The sequence below is a fragment of the Monopterus albus genome, unplaced genomic scaffold, assembly GCF_001952655.1.
Source record: "Monopterus albus unplaced genomic scaffold, M_albus_1.0 scaffold178.1, whole genome shotgun sequence".
In the NCBI taxonomy this organism is placed as follows: domain Eukaryota; kingdom Metazoa; phylum Chordata; class Actinopteri; order Synbranchiformes; family Synbranchidae; genus Monopterus; species Monopterus albus.
The window spans coordinates 874208-881078 of record NW_018128058.1 but is presented as its reverse complement, the minus strand read 5'-3'; the positions used below and the strand labels follow the sequence as shown (position 1 = coordinate 881078).

At 39.7% G+C, this 6871-nt stretch overlaps 1 protein-coding gene and 1 long non-coding RNA gene across 3 annotated transcripts in view; one reads left to right on the top strand and one right to left on the bottom strand.

Moving 5' to 3' along the window:
* Positions 1–6871, top strand: part of lhfpl3 (LHFPL tetraspan subfamily member 3) — a 39773-nt gene that overhangs the window by 6113 nt on the left and 26789 nt on the right. The window lies entirely within an intron of this gene.
* The window catches only part of LOC109969689 (uncharacterized), a 35080-nt gene continuing 29098 nt past the window's right edge, over positions 890–6871 (bottom strand). Inside the window, exon 3 of the long non-coding RNA XR_002276292.1 lies at positions 890–1943. This is a non-coding gene — a long non-coding RNA (uncharacterized LOC109969689). The remainder of the gene's footprint in view (positions 1944–6871) is intronic.

The window sequence follows — 6871 nt, the reverse complement described above, 5'->3', positions numbered from 1 at the left end:
AGACACTCTCATGCCGTGTCTGTGGAGGAGAAGGCCAGATAATGAGAACTGATCCAGGGAATGGCTTATTGAAATACTGCTTGTGTTATTTCTGCCAACATAATGATTCAATATGAAGCCTTGTTTGCTCCGTAACAATATTACCTTCTAATTGAACCTTTGCTTTTGTTTGCTTATATCTCCTTCCTGATAACAGCTACAAAAAGGTCCCATGACCCTCTATAGCAGGGGTGTCAAACTCAATCGCACTGGGGGCCAAAACTCAAAGCACACTTTAGGTCGTGGGCCGAACAGGATAAACATTTATTCAACAGACTAAAACTAAACATTTTTTGAACATAAATATGAATTGAAACAGACAGGATACAACATTATTCCAAAATAAATAAACCTGAACTTCAAATCAGCAGCCATATTTCTGCTAAGGCTTACATTTACAAACACCTACTTTTTGTCTGGACACCAGACGTCTCACACTTTCATCATGCAGCTCTTCAGAAACTCTCCCTCGGTAAATGTCCAGGCTGATTTTCTCCTCAATAAAACTGATTTCACTTTGGTGAAAACGTCTGCTGTGATGTCAGATTCCTCTCCAACTCCTCTACCTTCTGTAGCTTCTGCTCTTCATTCACGTTTTTCAGCTTGTCCCGATGTTTTGTCTCGTAATGCCATTTTAGGTTATATTCCTTAATTACAGCCACATTAGCTCCACAAATTAGACACACGGGTTTAACGACAATGTCAGTAAACATATACTCAGCCTCCCACCGGTTTTGAAAAGCTGTTTTCAGAATCAACTTTTCTCTTGGCCATTGTTAGGGGATAGCTTTGACTTGAAATTAGGGTTGTATACATCAACAGATTCTTGATATAAAATGATCTTGTGGGCCGGATGTAATTGTGCGCTGGGCCGGATGTGGCCCGTGGGCCTCGAGTTTGACACGTGCTCTATAGAATAAACTAATAAACCTCATGGATGGATGGAGGGTTATTTATTCATACATCTACTCTTTAATTGAATCTGATTATGACTCAGAGAACACACTGAGCACTCAGTTTACATCAGAAAAACCAAACAACCCAAACAAAATGATCATCATCATAATAGTACAAAGTAATAAATGCATCAAATGAGAGTTAATCAAATGCATCATTGTCTTAATCACGACCTTCAAAGAGTACTGTGACACTACTGATGGACATAATGGTTTTTAATCAATCCTCCTGAAAATATAAATAAAAAAATGTTAGGAAATCCAGTTAAACCCCACTGTTAACATGTATTTATATGCTAAAAGTGCCATAATTTAATGTGATAACCTGTTAAAAATGTGCAAGATTCTATAGCTAGTGACTAAAACTGCAAACAAAAAAAAAAAAAAAACTGAAATTCATGTTTTCACATGAAAAGTTACACCATAAACATACGCGAGTTTTTCACATGTAAAAAGGACACATTCACACTGTGGTGACCCCTAAACGGGAAAAGCCAAAAGTGACTTTCTTTCACACTGGGTTTGCTGCTGAAGTCAGTGATCTCACACTCTAAATATAAAGGTTATAAAAATTGTTAATGTTGTAGTATAAATGCATAAAAAAAGAATCTGCTGGCATTAATTGATAGCTGATCAACACATCCCTAATTTTAAAATGGAGACATTTGTGTGGTCTTTGTGATGGTCTGGTTTTAAAGCCAGGGGCTAATGACATCAGCCCAGTCTTTATCCTCTCACATATTTAATGAAGGCCCAGAAGACTGAGAGGCTTTACAATGATGTAACATGAGCACACATGAGACTAAGATGCATACATGCTGTGAAGAAGCTACTAGAAGAACACACTGAGTGTTCACCTGGAGGTGTCTGGATGCATCCCTCTGCTCTGCCCTCTCTCCATTCAGTGCCCAGCTGGTTGCCCCTGGCTCTCTGCCCTGCAGGTGCCACCTAGAAGAGAAAACTTTTTTTAAGCTCAGAGAGGTCATAGCAGTTGGACTGTGATTTTACACAGAGTCAAAAATGCTACAGAAGCCTGAACCAAAAGAGAAATGGTGGCACAGTGTGAATCAGCCAAAACAGAGGCCAGCCAAGTCACCTGGAAACCAGAGAAGAGGGATCTCAACTACAGACTAAATCTAAGTCTGAGGATTAAGAAGGTAGATCACCTCCTTTGGCCAGTGAAGGTTTTAAAGGGGCAGAACCACTATTTGTAGCTGTCTAGTAGCCCTTTGACAACTAATATCTGATGTAAACATTTCAAACACACCTGAAAGGGTAACGACTCAGACATAAATGCTATAACCATGAAGCCAGTTCAACATTGTGATTTTAGGCTCAAGAATGAACCGTATTTAGCCTCTGTAGTGAAACAATTTGTGGTGCCAGGCATCGCCAAAGTCCTCAGAAGTAGATTTCAAAGTGTTTGTTCCAAAAGCCAGCAATTATAGAAGCTAGCAAAGGTTTTATTAGCTCACTCTGTTGGGGAGCTGTAACCTGGCCTAGCAACCCTGTATACTAGACAGGTACAGCCGGTATCTGGCTCTAGTTTGACTAATGACACACCCCTTGTACAACGGGTTTCCGCTTCTCCCCCCTGGATGACATTTTGTAGTCTCAGAGTGTAGAACAAACCGGCATAGAAATAGTTTAGTCCCAACAGCTATTAGTGGCACGAATAAGTCATGGGGATGGTGCACAAATAAAAATGATATATTTTTTTTAATGTTTCATTATTTGCATAGTGATGATGTGAATATGGAGCGCTATGCACTTTTGTTGTATGTTGGTGATTAGATTGTTGTATTTGGTTGGATGTGTGTTACCATGGACGTCGCTCTTGTACTGCAAACCAAATTTTCCCACGGGTATAAATGAAGTAACTTGACTGTTGGCCAGTGTCTCCGACAAACCCCTGAGTAACTGTCAAACACCAGATTACATTTTTTGATCACTTGCCTTTCCAACAATTATTTTTTACATTATATCCATCTAAAAGATGCATTTGTTCAAAGAGTTTTTTTTTGTCTACACACAGAGTGTGCTTTCACTTAAGGATATATGGACAGGAGGAGCCAGGGATTAAATCTCCAACCATAAACAGATCACAGCAGACCCGCTCCACCACCCAATTTATATTAAACAGTTTGAAAAAGGTTGACAAAATAATCTCACTATAGGGTCGACATTAAAATATACATTTTTCTGAGCATTTTAAGGACTTCTTGTCCATGTTGGCATAAAATAAATGGACCAAATGTGTTTTTCAGGGTCTAAAATTAACTTTCACTCTCAATTTAAGCTAATATGGATAACAAGAACAACATAAAGTAAGCCAAATGCAATTTTTGCTTTTTCAAAATCTGCTAATATATTCACCAGTAAAACTGTTGATCAGCGAGGCACCTCATAGAGCTGTCAGCCTGTAGGTAAATCTAAGCACGGTGAGAATGAGGCAACGTAAAAGTGTCTGAGGGCGAGGCGTTTTATGTGCGGTCTGGTGGAGAGCTGAGATTGAACATCATGTCCAAGATGCTGCAATCACAGCCAGACCGGAGGTCGTCATCTGCCTGTCAGCTGCTCACACATCATCTGGGAGAGAAACTTGATATTAACACACACTAACAATGTTACAGGTAACCGACAGTGGAGCTGCAGTCCTGTGCTTACTTATTATATGGTCTTTTATGGTTTAATTTAGTGCTGATATTTACGGTGTTCAACCCTGATCCCTGTCTACTGACTCCATCCTTTGGGCGGCATCAATTTCTGCACAAGGTTTCATTGCAATCCATTCAGCAGTTGTTGAGCTATTTCAGTCAGTCTGGACCAAAGTGGTAGATCAGCCAACCAGCTCGCATGGCTAATGGACAGATGAGGACACTGACATAACTAATCACAAAATGCATACATGATAAACATACAATAAACAAGAATAACGAGCAAACACTGAAAAAAAAACTCCCCTGACCCTGTGAAGGTCACATTATTTTGAGCTATTTCCTGCAGCTTGTTGACTTGTTTGAGCTGATGATGAGCGTGTTTAAAGATCAGCCACAGCATGATGGACAGATGGGGCTAGAGCCTGAGGGAAAGCCAGAGCGGTGTCTGATTTGAGACTCGCGAGGTGTTTAGAGCCTAAAATGTGATTGACAGGTTTGATTGCAGCGTAGTTAGGACGTGGAATGAGCAGAGACATGGAGATTATGTGGCCTGGGAAAAGTACAAGCAAGTGTTTGGGCTGCAGTGACACGAGAAAATACACATGCACAAACAGAACATAATATAATAGCTGGAGGCCACTTTGATTTAAGCATGGCTGATGTTGTTTGACTGGGGTGGAGGAATTACAGCAACCTTATTACCTTTGCCAAGGAGGTTATGATTTTGGTTTGTTTGTAAGTCAGCACAGTATCTCAAAGATGTTTCTACAGATTTTAATGATTGTTTGTGTCAAAACTGACTCAATGAAACTAACAAATAGTGCATAATAGTGCCATTATACAGCCATTTACAAAACACTGTGATTTTTCTTTAATGCTTAAATGTACATGTTTGTAATTTCCTCCTAATTTCGAAAAAGAACTATGTAATTTGGTGTTAATACCGGGGAAACGGAGACATTGTTTAACTGTGCTTTTAGTCAATTCACATGAGGTCAGCTACAAATGCAAAAATATTAAATATATCTCCAGTTAAGCATACATTTCAGCATGCATTGAGCATAAGGTGCCCAGTTATAAATGGATTTTTACTTGGGTTTGTACAGTTTTCCCCCACAAGGACATTTAATCTTTTCCCTATAATTACATAGGTTTTTTTAAATCAGAAAATTTCCTGTAAATAATTAGAAAACAGCAGTCCTGTAAAATAAAATGTTACCAGTTTTGATTCATAACTCCTAACTCAACGTGTATTGTTGTCTTCTGACTGACTTTATCTGGTTCACGCCTGTAGCAGTGTAGGCCATTTGTTTTCTTTACTCCTGCTAGACATTTCATCTATAACCAAAGTATGTAAATTAAATACATGGATGATCCTGGCAAAAAACAAAAAAACAAAACAAACAAAACTATTTATAGTGCTGACAAATTCCTGTGGCATATTTGACTTAATCTTGAACTGAGCAAAGTTAGGCAACATGTGCTGTTCTTCAAAATTTGGCACTACATTAGTTGTTACTGTTACAGCAACTTGATAAATTTACTTATCTCATCTTAATAGGTTGATATTCAGGTTATTTTGAGATTGCTGAAGGCAATTCTTTAGCAATGTAGTTATTAAAAACTGTCAATCCTTTAATTACCCCCACGATTTACTTGTATAAAGCAACACACTTCCTAAAGAGCTGTGTGTCTCTCCGAGGCAGCCTACGGCCTTGATTTCTGCAGCGTTTGCCAGGAGGCGGCTTTATACCTACATGTTTCATGAAATCTGCCAGTTTCTCTTTTGTTTTGCTGAGGCCAGGAGAAAAGAGCTGTGCAACTTTGGAAGTCTGCTGGCATTTTCCAGAATGGTGCTGGCCTTTAAATTGGTAGAAGGATGATAGGACAGTGTCCAGTTGCCAGACAGAGAGCCGCTAGCAGAGCTGATGGGGAGATAACGAGGTCTTTCCAGGAGTCTCTGCAGGATGTGAATGTGCTGAAGTTACAGGGTTTAATAACACTCCTAATCAGGTGCTAGTTATGGAGCAGCAGGAGAGCAAACAGTAGGGGCTTTGGAAGGAAATAAGAGTGCTGAGTAGCAGGGTGAGTGGAAGAGGAGTGATTGGCATCTCCGAGTTTGACAACCCCAGTGTGTCGCCGAACAGTGTGGAGCAACAGTGTCTGTGTGTTTGAAACACAAGACAGTACAAGTGCATGTGAGAGTGTTTCAGATTGACTGAGTGGGAGTACCACTGATGCGAGCAGTTGTTATTTTCCTCTCTGCAAAAGAAAATGTTCCCAATCTGCTGTATTGTCCTTTTGTATTATGCTTCCCTGAGGGAGCGTCACTAAATAGCTTGCCTGCTCCCTACTGCATGAGGGATCAGTGACAAATCCCCCAGCAGGTGAAAGTTATAATCTCAGGGAGCATAAGCTTGTCCCAGAGGAGAACAAACTACTCTGCTTCTCTGTTGTTCCTGCTGCATTTTCAGTCTGGTGGGAAGCTCCAGAATAACACTAACAAACCTATTCGTCAGAGTTCAGTCGGTTCTGCATATCAAGACAGTCATGACAGTGGGTTTAACTGTCTCAGCTGATGTAGAACGGTTCATGTTTCTGCACATTTATCAAAAGACACTCATGAATCTACGGACATACGCCATTTTAACAATATCATTTTGATTAAGCAGCTGAATGGGATCAGAGGAATGGTTTTGAATTGGATTAGAAGTTATTTGACACAGAGGCGTCAATTTGTGAAGTTGGGTGAATATCAATCGAGTGAGCTGGGCATTGTATGTGGAGTGCCTCAGGGTTCAGTATTGGGACCTAAATTATTTATATTATACATTAACGATATATGCAAGGTTTCCGATTTAGTGAAAGTGGTTTTATTTGCTGACGACACTACCATATGGGCATCGGGTGAAAACCTACAGCAACTCTCTGGACGGGTTACACAGGAACTTGAGAAGATAAAGAAATGGTGTGACAGTAATATAGTATCTCTGATTTTGGATAAAACTAAATTTATGGTATTTGGGAATCGTAGACTAGATAACGAACTTCGATTGAAAATTGGGGGAGCTAATATAGAACGAGTATATGAAATTAAATTTCTAGGTGTCATAGTTGATGACAAATTCTCCTGGAAATCTCATATCAGATATGTTCAGCACAAAATAGCAAAGAATATATCGATATTGGCAAGGGTTAGATATATTTTGGACGGGA